The sequence below is a fragment of the Aphidius gifuensis genome, linkage group LG3 (assembly GCF_014905175.1).
Source record: "Aphidius gifuensis isolate YNYX2018 linkage group LG3, ASM1490517v1, whole genome shotgun sequence".
Classification (NCBI taxonomy): domain Eukaryota; kingdom Metazoa; phylum Arthropoda; class Insecta; order Hymenoptera; family Braconidae; genus Aphidius; species Aphidius gifuensis.
In genome coordinates this window covers 26,517,394-26,533,157 of record NC_057790.1, presented here as the reverse complement: position 1 = coordinate 26,533,157, position 15,764 = coordinate 26,517,394, and the positions used below count along the sequence as shown (strand labels likewise).

General features: G+C 23.1%; 1 protein-coding gene across 2 annotated transcripts in view; it reads right to left on the bottom strand.

Annotated features, from left to right (window-relative positions):
* The window catches only part of LOC122853361 (aryl hydrocarbon receptor protein 1), a 94,154-nt gene that overhangs the window by 52,959 nt on the left and 25,431 nt on the right, over nucleotides 1–15,764 (bottom strand). The window lies entirely within an intron of this gene.

Sequence of the window (15,764 nt, the reverse complement as noted above, 5' to 3'; positions counted from 1 at the left end):
ATATTATTTGATTAAAAAAAATTCATATTATTAATGTAAAAATAAATAAAATTTTTTTTTTATATTAAATAATTTATAATAATTTAAATAAATAAAAAAAAAATTGTCCCAATAATTTCAAAACTTTTTATTTAATTATATTTCCAATTTTGTTTTTTAATTTTTGTTAATTTCATTGTGATTTTATATATTTATTGAATGAATAAATAAACAACAAATCTATGATTTAAAAATAATAAATAAAAAAAAAAAAAATTGAGATAGATATGAGTGAGGATATTTAGCTCTTTGCGAATAATGAATTTTGTGTCGTCCAATAATTAATAGAGTTCTTGAGGCGTGTAGGCGCCACATACAGCGAAATCTCATTAATCACACTTTCTAACCCCTAAGCATTTTAATTAAAAGCCAGTATTTTATTTTTAATTTTGTTAATTTTAATTTTTTTTTTATTTCATTCCTTTCGAGCTCTTTTTTTTACGTCTTTTTTCTTTGCATTGAGAATATTTGGTTCGTATTTTTTTATAGGCTCTATGCATCGTTATATTCCAGAGTCAATTTTTTAATTTAATACATCAGTTGGTTGTCCCATATACAAGCTCTTCTCCCTCCCATTTATTTTGTAAATATATAATAACAATAATTTTACGATAACGACAGGTAGCAAAAAGAAAAAAAACAATTAAAAAATAAAAGGGAGCATAAATACTCAAGTCAAATTGGCAAATTCATGAAATTCATGGTTAATGTTGAACGACATTGAATTAGAGAAAGAATGATGACACGAAAGGTCATAAAATTTACTGGTTGTTAAAGTAAAAAAAAATAAAAAAAATAGTGTAGTATGCTTAGCTGCTAGTATACTATATGAGCATGTGCGAAAGGGGATCCACCAAAATGTCAATTAATTAGCAAACGCAAACTCTTCGCATACGAGAGAGTCACGTGAGATTGCGATAACGACAGATCGATATATACGCGAAAGCCAAGAGCACCAGGTCGCACGACCAGGCGTGTTATCGTCGAGTTGTTACAATACAACTGTAAAAGAATCGTGGCTTTTTCAAACTCATCAGAAACATTATACTATTCTTGTATTTTCAAGATGAAAAATTTTTATATTTTATTATTTTGAACTTTAAAAATATATTTTTTTTTTAATTAACGTGGAGGGGGAGAGTGGGATGATATTGGTTATCAAACACCAGGTCTTGCCATTTTTTGTAAAAATATTAAAAATAATTTAAATCAATTTTGAAATACATTGAAATAATCGATGAGATAATGGCATTAATAAATTGAAAAAAAAAAAAAAATATAAATGAATAATAAATGAAATAAGCTAAATAATATAAATAAATTAATAATTAATTTGATTAATTTATTGAATAATAAAATAAGATGAATTTTTTTGTTTTTTTTTTTAATTTTTATATAAATAAATAAATACAAAAAAAATAATATTTTTATTTATTTATTTATTTATTTTGATGTACCCAGCGGCCTATTCAGCCATGAATAAAATTGTAGAAAATACAATTTAACAGATTATAACTAGAATATTATTTTACAACTAGGTATTTCATAATAAAATTTAATAGAATTTAGTTGTGAAGCAAGACCGTGGTTGAGTAGGCAAGAGCGTTGCCTACGGTGATAGAGGACTTGAGTTCAAATCGATATTAATGTACATACCCAAATTTCTCTATAGCAAAAAGTACACATAATCATCAGTCATTATGAAATTCTAAGGCAGTTATCTTCTGACATAGAAAAAGTTGAGATGAATATAATCTCGCTTATTCTATGCTAGAATATAACTGCCCTAAATTTTGGATAATTTTTTGCCAATGACCATGTCGGCCTGAATGCACTGATTCTCGTCCGATTGAATTGAATAAATTTTGATAAATAAAGTTGTACCTTAAAATTAAATTTTATTTTTTTATAAATATTATTGTCAAAGTACAAGTACATTAGCTGTTATTTCAAATCATCAAAATATTCATTTAAAATTTAATAATTATAGCTATAAATAAAACAAAAAAAATCGCTTATTATTAATTTTGATATTTTAAATAATTTCACATGGATTTTTTAAAAACATATAGATCAAAAAAATTTAAATAAACACTGGTAAAGTATTAAGATAAAAATTTTAACATTTTATATGATTTGAAATTGAAATGGTTCAGTGATTTCATCGCAGTGTCTAACCCCTCGGTGTGAAATTTCGAATTTCTATATGAGCCAGGTGAGCAATGGCCACCCGCCAAGACAACATTCGTTCATTATATAATGGTAAATTGTCAAATTCATAACGTACTTGTGAAAATTTTATGCATTTTATAATAACATTGGGCTGGTCATAATAGGCCAGTTGTGTCATGATAACAATCTTGATTTAATTCACCATGCGTAAAGTAACCTTAGGCCAATATTAAAATATATCCAGCAGTCAGTTCATGAGCTCAATATATTATAAACAAACATAATTATCATATAAAATTTAATTTATTTATATTACAAAAAAAACAAGAAAAGAAATTGTACAAGTATTTATGATAAATGTAACTTCAAAAGAAAAAAAAAATGAGTATTTCTATTATCAAGATTAATTTTGAAATCAATCTTCCTGGATTGAGCATTCGGAATGAGAAACAAGGACTATATCGAGGCATATCAGACTTGTGTGTATAAAAGTTTATTTTTTATTTTTTTTTTCTTCTATTTTTGCACACGCTATGGTCAAATCCATCAGAAGGGCAAGTGCCAACTCGAGTATAGACCAAGGTTGCCAACATATTTTCAAAATAATATAAAAAAAAAAAAACCACAAAGATGTGTCTTTCATGTATATCAAGATTTAAAAAAAAAACTTAAAATACATGATAGTAATCAATTTGATTAAAACCCACTGATTTATCAAATTAAAAACAATAAAATTCGAAAAAAAAAAATATCATTTATTTAAAAAATCATTTCATAAATCATAGGTATTTCGTGTTTAATAATAAAATTATAAAAAAATAAAAAACATGAATTTTAAGCTGTTATTTTTATATTTTTTTAAAAAAATATAAATTGGGGTTGGGTGTTTGGGGGTTCAGCGTACTTCGACCCTAATTTTTTGTTCTTTTTTTTGGATAAAAAGACAAACGTTCATTGGTCCGCCATTTTATTATTTATATAATTTATTCGTGAAAAGTATTTTTTTGTAAAAATTGTACCTCCCTTTATTTTTCATCCCCTATAAATTCTCATTTTTTGATTGCATTGGCTGTGAGTTTTGTATTGTTTTTTATTCCATTTTTGTTGTGACGCGCAGAGGCAAGAATATGGATATAGGGGTTGAAAAATAATTGAAGCGCATGCGCAAAATCAAGGGTGGGTCCAATATGGATTTTTGAGGGTAGATACCAGGCACCGAGTTCCGGGGTAGTAGACACTGTAGATGTGTGTGGCCTCGACTCCTTGATAATTCATCCAAAAGGTCATGAAGATTTTCATCAATTTTATTTTTTATTTTTATCATTGATTGTTATTTGTTATAAATAATTAGTATAATAAATATAATTGATTTTTTAAATATGAAAATAAAATTTTATTACAATATAAAAGTCATTTTTTTTATTACTATTTTTTTATAGATTGAAAATTGGGTTTATATTTCTTTTTTTTATGATTTTTTTTATCAGTAATCATTTGGGGCTACCGAATTATTACTTTGTATCGATCATTATCTAACGAATTATGCAGCAGCCGTTGTTCTCGCAGCAGTATAAAAAAAAATATAAAATAAAAAAAAAAAAAAATTTATATATACACAAAGTAGAGGGGGCTTTTGTTATCGATGCTGATATTTTATTGTGATAATAATCCACCCACTAGTCACCAAAGAATTATGACTTATTTTAACCACAAGATAGGGCAGGTTTAAATTCAACATGGTTGGTATTTTTTTACTTTCATTATAATTATATATTTTATTTTTATTAATTAAATATGAAAAAAAAATTTACATGTCAAGTTTGTGTTAAGCTTGGTGATATTATTAATCAACGAGTAGCCGGAAATAAATGTCACATGAAAGAAAATTGTTCTATGCTATTAGTTTTTTTTTTAAATATAAAAACCAAATGTCCTGGTCAAAATATTTTCCGGTCGAAATATAAAAAATAAATAAATTAAAAATGAATTAAAGATATTTATGAAATTATTTTATAAACAATATATAATAATAAATGACGAAAATAAATGGAAAATAAAATAAACATTTTATAGAAAATTTAAAAGGTAAATATTAAAAAAATTAAATTAAAAAAAATAATAACATTTAGTCATTACAATACGATGACTAATTAATTTATTTTTAAATTAATTAATTTTAAATTTATCAAAGATATATGATAAAAGTAAATTTAAAAAATATAAATAAATTGTTAAATGGAATATTTATTTATTTTTTGTGCAAACACTGTTGTCATTATTTTTTAAAAATTCGAAATAGTAACTGTATCATTGTGTTGACATGTTACTATGCTTGTATAATTTTTCCAATGATTAATTTTAATTTTGCAATTACCTAATGTTTTTAATACTAATTGCAAACTACATGATATATTTTTTTTTCGAGACATTATTTACCAGGATATGATTTATTTCAAGATGAGATTAGCCAATCATTTTTCGATACTATCAAATTTATTTTTCGATTGATTACTATTGTGTCAAGAGGTGGTGATTTGTTTACTATAAAGTATACACTATGCTTGTATAATTTTTCCAATGATTAATTTTAATTTTGCAATTACCTAATGTTTCCAATACTAATTGCAAAGTTAATTTTTTTTCGGGCAAATTAATTACCAGGTCAGGATAACTCATGAAATCCGGAAATATTTAACTCAAGATATTTTTCCTGTGGCATTTAATCAATGACACCTGAAAAAATAAATAAAAAAAAAATTCCATTTTAATTTATAAAATTAACAATAAACAATTATTTAATTGCAAAAATCTGTTGTTCTCATGTCATTTTATTATATATATATATTTTTATTTTATCTCTGCATTTTGTATTAGGAGCATCTGACACGCGATGGCGCTTATTTTTCTGCTTTTTATATGCCTGACAACCAGCATCATTAAATAATTATTTAAAATATAAAAAAAAAAAATTACTCTTCCGGCACTGAATCGACGCTATTTAAAAAACCTCAACGTACATTTTTTTACTTTATCTCATTTATTATAATTATTTTTTTTTCATTTCATTCACCATTATGTATTGTTAAATTCAAAAATATATTTTTCTTTCGATCAATAAGAAGATGCCCAATATTATTTTCTTACAAAAAAAAATTACGTTTTTTGTTCGTGGTTGACCCAGAAATTCATGCTTGAATAGCATGGTGAATTACAACAGACGGTATCAACTGATAGTGCCAATATAGTCAAGCAACAATAAAATAAAAAAAATAAAAAAATAAGGTGAAATAAAAAATAGTATAACAGTAAAAGGTGCGTACGTTGACGCGTCCACGAAACCACCAATTTCACTTTGGGGTAAGTCCAAATGACATCTGGCCAATTGTTATGTGACAGGATGTTGTAATACATATATGAAATTTATACATCGCTCTATTTTAACATTGTAAAATAATAAAATAATAAATAATATATAATATGAAATTTTAAAATTTTAAATTTACAGTAGCAGTTGGTCTTCCGGACCACTTTCCCGGTAACAAGTTGAACCTGGTGCCGCTAAAGAAATGCAATTTTATTTTTCTTTTTCAATAAAATATCATAATAAAAATTCAAAATATATTTATTATATTATTTAATCATGTAACCCACTTACTACCCACATTGCCATAATATTTTTTTTCAATTTTCATTCAACAATTTTAGGGTGGTTTTAATTTTTTAATTAAATATAATTTTTATTCTTGTGGTTTTATTCAATTAGTGCATAAATTACCTGTGTTTATATTATTAATTATTGTTTAAAAAATAAATTATTTAATTTCAATTTTTTAATGGAATAATAATTAAAATTGCTTCAATTTTTTTTCAACAAGTTTTTTTGATTTTAATTTAAATTTTGATTGAGGTAGTTTTAATTTCACGTGAAAGTATTTAATTTTTGTTGTAAGAGATGTTTGTTGATGTATTTTATTAATTTTTTTTTATTAAAAATTGAAATATAAAATGGTTTTTTATAAAATTCAAAAATAGAATGGGCAATTTTTAGTCTACTTGTTGTTATTATTGCTGAATTGTCTCATTTTTTTAATGTGAAAAAGAAAGTCTATGACTGTACAATGTCGCAGCGATATAATATTAAAATTAAAGTAAAATTGAGAAACCTATATTCAAAATGTCAAGAATAAATATACTGGAAAGTCACTTAAAAAGTCGTTAGCGAATATATTCAGGGATGCTCTTGATCTCCCACGCCTTCTTTAAAATTAAAAAAAATCATAATCTCCACAAGAAAAAATGAAGCCAATATAAAATTATTAAAAAAAAATTATAAATAATAATAAAAATGTTATATAAATTTATTAAACGACATATAAAAATTGACCTAAAAAAATTAATTAAAAAAAGACGAGCGGTAATTTTTGCAAAAAAACTTCTGAATTTTGTTTGAGGAAAAAAATATTTTAATTTTTTATTTTTGTTGTCTTGTATAATATATTGCAAACTTGTTTTGATAAATTTAAAGTTGAGATTTAAATTAAGTACTTATAATTTTATATTATTTATATTTATATTCCTTTAATTTATTTTATGGCTATTTTATTTACTAAAATAGTATACTATTTAATTTTAGAATATAATAAAAAATAAATAACAAGTATAGATGTGTGTATAATAGCTGTTAATGAAACTTGAAGATGATGAAGAAATTAAAGGATAATGCTTTTTCATCTTGAATCAATTAGTAACATGACAAACTTTAATGTCTGAATTTGTTGAATGAGAAGAGAATATTTTGATTAAGACAACTCATCAAATAAAAATAAAAAATTAATAAAACAAAAAATTTCACAATTTTTTTTAATCTGATGAGACAGGTGTCACGCTACCGTTGTTTTTTTTTATATTGGAAATTTTTTTTAAATAATTACTAGATGTTTACTAATATGATCATTCGAATTAACATAAAAATCATGCCTCTGAATAATTGAGACATCCAATAATATTAATGACATTTTACTTGATTTTTACTGTGGGAACAAAAATTAACAAAAAAAAGACAAAATTTCTTTCTCGAAAAGACGAGTTTTTAAAGTTGGCTTTTAAATTAAATACAGTAAGCTTTTTTTTTTTTATGTTATATAAATGAATGAACTTTTAAAATTTACTAATTTACTTGTATCACGAATGAACATCATGCTGGAAATATCGTAAGCACAAATTTCCTGGTCGAATTATTTTGAGATAAAATATCTCAGAAAAAAAAATATATCATGTAATTTGCAATTAGTATTAAAAACATTAGGCAATTGCAAAATTAAAATTAATCATTGGAAAAATTATACAAGCATAGTAACATGTCAACACAATGATACAGTTACTATTTCGAATTTTTAAAAAATAATGACAACAGTGTTTGCACAAAAAATAAATAAATATTCCATTTAACAATTTATTTATATTTTTTAAATTTACTTTTATCATATATCTTTGATAAATTTAAAATTAATTAATTTAAAAATAAATTAATTAGTCATCGTATTGTAATGACTAAATGTTATTATTTTTTTTAATTTAATTTTTTTAATATTTACCTTTTAAATTTTCTATAAAATGTTTATTTTATTTTTTATTTATTTTCGTCATTTATTATTATATATTGTTTATAAAATAATTACTAAATATCTTTAATTTATTTTTTTAGTTTCTAGTTGATATTCTTGTTGTAGAATATTTTTAACGAGGTTTTTTTTAGACGGATATAACTATTCAGGATATTTTGACCGGAAATTTTTGTTGAGAGAATATTGTGACCAGGATATTTAGTCATGCAATCTTATCGATTTATTTATTTTTTACAACTTCAATCAAAGCTAGATGAAGCAATATTATATATAGTAATAAAAAATAAAAAGGAATTAAATAATAATCATCAAAGAGACATCCGTAACCAACGATAATAAAAAATAAATTAAAAAGTAAAAAAAAAAAACTATGTTGAACTGGTTATTGATTTTCACAAAAGTCGTTTGCTTCAATGTTGATTTAACCTTTAACATTATTTCAGTTAAATTATATTTTTTAACATAAAAACCAAGTTTGCAAATCCACAAGCAACATGTCATCGCAATCTTTTATTCTTCCAGTTATTGCAAAAAGAAAAAAAAAGAAAAAAAAAATCAAAGATCCGATATCGAGTAAGATGCGATCCACGAGATCATCTTCTCATCTGAATGCACATCGGGGACAATTAAACGGATATATTGCCAGCCTACACACCTCGACTTTTCTCTCATAAAAATAATAAAAAATAAATATTATAAAAAAAAAGAAAAAATAATCTTTGTTTACGAGCTTTTTTTTTTTTTACAGTATGACGCGCTTCCTATCAACAATCTCTTATTTTTTATTTGTTGTCCCTTTTATTTTCCCACAATTTTTTTTCTTTTTTTTTATTAACTTTTAAAAAAACAATTATTTATCTTTTCTCTTGATAGTGATGCGATTTAAACGGATTACAGGTACACATTCAAAATGTCATTGCTTTAAATGCAGTTAATATATTTTATTGAATTGCTGATTATCATTGGAATTACCAATGAAACAAAAAATGTGTAGGCGTTTTAAAGAATTTTTTTTTTATCAATATTTTAATGGTTAAAAAATTAACATTCAGAAAAATTTAATTGTTGATATTTCATAATAGCCTTATATTTTTTTATCTTTATAAATTTGTTTTTTAATTTTTAATTCTTATTTCATTTCGAATTATTATTTTTCAAGTTTTAGTAATTTTTTTTTTCCAACATTTGCAGTTTTTTTAAATGAAAAGAGAATAAATTTAAAAGACTGAAATTTTTTTAATTCAATTAATTCAAACATTTCTGGAATTCGAAAAATGCATTTGAAAATTTTTTTAAATTTAATTTTTTCTATTTAAAAATTAACAACTAAATTGATTTACCGACTTTTATTATTTAAATAAAAATATTTATTGCAAATTTATTTTAAATACTAAAATTTAAAAAATAAATACAAACAATAAATTTTTAAAAAATACTTGGTTTTATATTTGATATTTATTAGTTAAATTTTAGTATAAAAAATAATTAAACAATTTTATTTTAATTTATAAGTGATAAAAGTCGATTAATTAGATATTTACAATTGCCACCATTGAATTCTTTAACACTACCAAAATTTTGTAACGACTGGTCCATGTGTCTTATGTCTATTGGTAAAAAATGAACTTTTTCTATACTTAAAAACAAAAAACAATTTACTAGTAAAAACTTTGAGCTTACACTTATCCCATAGATTTCAAAATTCGAATAAAAAATTAAAACCAATTTGTAAAACTCGACACAAATATTCATTCCCATCAAAAAAACAAAAGATAAATTTAAAAATCCATGGAATAATATAAAAAATACAATTTTTTTCGTTAAAAGAGAAATTAAAATTCGATAACGCTATTGGCACCAAATACGGAGAAATTGACGGAGAAATTTATACAAGTTACGGGGAAACTTACGGTGAACATAGCCACAATTGCAGAGTGTGTATGACTGATTATACTTTGTGTGTGAAACTCATAAATGTCTCCGTATTCTCTGTAAATTTTTCCGTATCAGTGCCAATAACTATTTCTTTTTTTTTTCTGTTGAATTCTCACTTTTTTCATTAATTTATCTTTCAATTTTGATTTTAATTTAATTGAATTACATGTTTCAACTTTCTGGACATTTTTTTAAATAATAAAAATCAATTTGTTGTAAAAATTTTCATGTAAACTTTTATTTAAACCACGTATGAAAATTTTAGAAAAAAAAAAAAAAACTGATTTACAGGTAAAAGTTAAAAAAAACAAATTAAAGATAATAAAAATAAAAAATTTCAGTAAATAGTGTAAGATCAAGCATGTGCCGACAACAAAATATCCAATAAATGATGCTAATTTGCATTATTTTATTGGTCACTTATGATGTCTCATTAATATACTGTCGGCATCTTTTTATCTTTGATTTTCTTGATGACAAGATGTGTCCAAACTGATATGCTTTTAGTAGTTTTTTTATATTTATATTTAACTAAAGTTTTAACGACACACTGACCACCGATAAATGGTGAAACTAAATTTTTAATTTTTATCAATATATTATTATGATAAATTTTAATTTCAAGAAATTATTATTATTATTTTGATAATATTTTTTATTTCAGCACGTGGCTATATCAAACAAAAAAAAATTTTTCCTCAATTTTTGTGTTAATAATTTCTAAAACAAATTAATTTCGAAATTTTAAAAATTTAATTTCTAATTTTTATTGTTTTTATTAGATTTGCCAAGTGGCTAGTAAATACTATGATTAATTTTTACTATATTTTTTTGTGTTTAGAGCATTTAAATAAAAAAAAAAAAAATTTTTTAACATTTAAATGTTTAAAATTCATTTATAATTACAGTCAATTAAAATAATAAAAAAAACATATTATTAATTAATTTCACCAACCATTAATAAATAAATAAAAAATATATTTTTTTAAATTTAGCACGTGGCTACTGAATAATATATATATTTTTGTGTCTTGAATTTTTAAATTGTATACTTCTTCGTGGTCACACGAACGACTGAATTAAATGAACATCTAAATCGACAGTAAGATACCACAAATCTTTCTCCATGTTGAATGAATAAAGATATACCTTGTTTTAAATAAAAACAAAAAAAAAAAAATATATACATTGAGACAGCTACTGTGTTCTCTTTTCTCATTCTGGCATGTATATTTCATCGTGTGTTATTTTGCAATATATAAATAAATTTATCCATTTATATTTGGATTCTCATTCACCCAAAAAACATCACCAACAAATATATACATTCAAAATTCACAACACGTTATCATGCAACAAAAAAAAATAAACAAAAATATTTTTTCAATATTTTTTAAAGCCCCAGTAAATTCGACAAAACGTGTAGGTTTATTTTAATGAGAAACAAGTTTATTAATTACCTGCAATAAAAAAAAAAAATAAAAAAAAAAATTATTATATTTAATTTAAAAAATAAAACAAATCTATTTTTATTTTTTTAAATATGAATTGATTAAATAAATAATTTATCTAATTTAATTTTGAAAAAAAAAAATTTTTTTTATCGATTGATAATTTAATTAATTATTGATTATTTTAATAATCACATGTAACGATATTATTTTGATAAAATTTAATTGCAACTACATAACATTCAATAAGATATTGATAATAAAAAATAAATAAAAAAAATTTAAAGATAATTATAATTTTTGTTTTTTTTCAATTAATTTTTTAGTATTTTTATTTTAATTTGATTTTTTTTTTTTTAGTTATAGATGTGGTATTCAGGTGAGTATGTGTGACAAGAATAAATATATATAAGCGAATTTTAAAAAATAAAAAAAAATAAAATAAAATATCAATGATTTATTTTATTTATCTCTTTGGAGTCTGGAGGTGTTGTGCATTGGTTTTTACCTTCTTCTTATATTATCAGACGCAAGTTTGAATAAATGAGTCCGAAAGGCACATACGACCGATCGTAACGTAAGATTATAAACCTTCAACGCCGATCCATAGACAATTAATTAGTGGGGTAATTAGGGCGTGCTAAGACACACATGGCTACAAGGCGCACACCCGTCTATCTCTTCAATATATCCTCCATCTCTCTATTTTTTTTTTTTTTTTTACTATTTTTCTTTATTTTTCATACAAACCAGAAACATTTCATCTTATTCATCGTTTTTTTCCTTTTTCATTCATCTCGTTATTTATTTTATTTCATTCCATTGATTTACATTTTTTTTTTTTTTTTTTATTTGTCATTTGTGTGTCTACCTTGTCGACACTTTAACATGTTTATGCATAGAACTGGAAAATTAAGACGTTTCTCAAACTGTCCTACAAGTAGCCAATAAAATTAATTAACTAAAAAAAAATTTAATTTTCAATTTTTTTTTATTGTCTTAAAATCGTAAAAAAAAAATTGAATAAAATTTTTTTTTTTGATTGTTTATTAACGATCTCTAAATAAAATAAATTATCAAAATATTTTTAAAATTTTTCAAGTATAGTATTAATAATAATATTTTTTAAAAAATCTGAAAGAAATTTCTATGTATTTTTAATTTAATTAAACAATGAAATTAAATTTTTATATAGAAAAAAAATAATTTATATATGTTTTTTATAAGATTATTAAATAAATAATTAGTCTGTATTTTTATTACAAAATTACCCTCAGTTAGGGTTGAAATAAAAGCAAAAAAAAAAACGATTCAAATACGCAGGCGCCAGTCAGACGGATAGGATATGTAATAGGGTATCGATATACCTATTAATTAAAACATTCGTATCAATAAAATCAACGAAAGTGGGGGATAAAAAGCCAGTGGGTAAAAAAAAAAAAGGGCGTCGTTATAACGCTGGGTCATCTGCGCACAAGTTTGTCTGGTTGATACAAGGAAACTCATGTAAAAATATATGAGTAAAAAAATTTTAATACAATTACATGTTTGATTACACTTCATAATATACCAGCGCAATGTTACGGCTCGGTAGCTGTATGGCATTCAATTCTTTTGAATAAATGATGCTCATAGAAAACACACTGATAAATTTTTTTTTTTTGCAATAAAATGCAATAGAATTAAATCGAAATAAAGGCACTCACAAAAATTATGAAAATCGACGAGGGACATTTCTTGGAAGCTACCTTCATTTCCAATAAATGTTTTACCTATAGATAAATGCAAATGTAATATGCCATTGTGTGTGTTATGTATGTACTAGTACACAATGTACTTGTACGCATATTTATAGGCTGACAGGATTCAAGTACTTTATTTATTTATATGTAGCTCGTTACAGTATAGAGAAAATAGACAATGTTTTTTCAATAGCATGTTTGACACGTCACAATTACAATGACGATACAAATAAATTATTTTTGTTGTTGTTGTTGTTGTTATTGTTTGTGTAAAGAGTTATATAATGGCTATTTTATTTTGCTTCTAGATGTGGAGTAGAAATTTTTTTAGAGGGATGTTGTTATGTTATTCGGAAGAAGGAAAATAAAAAATAAAAAAAGGTTGGGAAATTGTTGTGAATTGGCGAAAAATCAACAGGCTAGAAAATTTTTTTAACACGCATGAAACTACCCTTTTTCTTGTTGTTGACATATGCAAGATTATTTTTTATTCAAGAGCACTTTGGATTGTATAACAAGTATGAATGAAGAGAAAATTGGTATATAAGTTGGAGGAATCAAACAAGACATGAATAATCTAAATATAGATTTATTTATTTATTTATAAGTAAATCAATAAATAAATGACATTATTATTTTACTTTTTTTTATGAAAATTTAATAGGTAGATGGGTATTATTTTAAAAAGTCATGACATATTAATGGCAACATTATTATTGCAATCAACAATAAAATTATAGGATAAAAAAAAAGAATAAAGATAAATATTTTATCAATAAAATTCTTAAAAATAAAATGACATACTTTTTCATTATGATTTTAACCAACAATAAAAAAAATTTATTATTAATTTTTATTTTAAATATATTTTAGGGTAGTGGATGAGGTCACTTGATATTTTTTTTAGTGTCTAAAAATTTATTACAAATAATTTAAATAAATTTTGAAATATTAAAATAATCAATGAAATAATGGCATTATTAAATTGAAAAAAAAAAGAAATGTAAATAAATAAATAATTAAATTAGCTAAATGATATAAATAAATTAATAATTAATTTGATTAATTCATTGAATAATAAATCAAGATGAATTTTTATGTTTTTTTTATATTTACTTTTATATAAATAAATAAATACAAAAGAAATAATAATTTTTAATTAATTTTGATAGGGAAGCGAGGTCGTGGTTGAGTGGGCAAGAGCATTGCCTACGGTGATAGAGGGCTTGAGTTCAAATCGAATGAGTTTGTTGTTTACACCAGATATCGATAGTTATCAAACTCTTGGTTGTAGCTTTGTTATTAGCTTCACATTTATATCACTGTTAACTATTGATCGGCCGAAATTTATAGGACAATTATCTTCTGACATAGAAAAAGTTGAAATGAATATAATCTCGCTTGTTCTATGCTAGAATATAACTGCCATAAATTTCGGATAATTTTTTGCCAACGACCACATGGGTCTGAACACACTGATTCTCGTCCGATTGAATTAAATAAATTTTGATAAATTTTTTTAAATAATCAATAAGCTCTTTTTATGAATATAAATAAATTTTTTTTATTTAAAATTAAATTTTATTTTTTTATAAATATTATTGTCAAAGTACAAGTACACTACCTGTTATTTAAAATCATCAAAATATTCATTAAAAATTTAATAATTATAGCTATAAATAAAACAAAAAAAATATTTTTAAAAAAAAGGGATAAAAACTGATCTATTTCTCAGAATAGCAATAAGATTAGTGCATTATTTTTATTATTAAAAATCTTAGAAGGGTTGATTTATCAACCAAGACAACTCTTGTAATATCATACATGTACAAGAATGAGACATCGACAACAAGACCAATACATTTTCAAACAAACCTTCATTTAACATAAACTCAACATTACTACCATCATCATCAACAACAACAACAAGTAACAACAACAACAACTCGCTTTCGGCATTTTTAGCTACTGTATATAAATGTTGAAAATTAACATATACCTCTATCATCCATACTCATTAAGAAAAAAAAAAAATTAAAATATATATATTTTTAAATTAGCCACTTTATCTATAATACTCATTGAGAAAACGGATACATCAAAAGTAACACTGTCTTTCTTTCATTGACATCACTAATATATATTCAAATTGTGAAACGTTGGACGATTAATCCCGCCAATTTAGCAAATTATTTATTTTTAATTTAATTTTATTTTTTTATCAATTCACAAATAACGTAGGCGTATATCTATATAATTTGTTATTTATTAAAATTATATTCATTATTTTATTTCATTCATCTAAACTACCTCAATGAAGAAATACATATTTATATATTTATTTCTATTGCGATCGAAATTCGAATTGTATTTTTTTTTTTTATCGCAATTCATGATGAGTTTATATAAATTCATATATACTACAATCAAATTTTCACAACCGGAAATTCGCTCTCTTGAATTTACACTGAGCATAAAAATATAAATAAAATAATATCGAAAAATATATTACAAATGCATAACGATATTATTTAATTTTGTAATTGAAAAATAAAAATCAAGTCAATTAATAAAAAATATAAGAAGCATGTGTCTTTGCAAGCATGAAATTTCTCATTTAAATAATGCATGTATTTTAAATTGTTATTATTTTAGTGGCATAATATTTACGAGTCAATGAATCAACTTTCTAATTATAATAATTTTAATTCATAGAAATTTTTGATAATTTCTTCAACGAAATTTCGATTGTTTTTTTCTATGACAATTAATTTGAATTTAAAAAAATTTCTTTAAGAAAA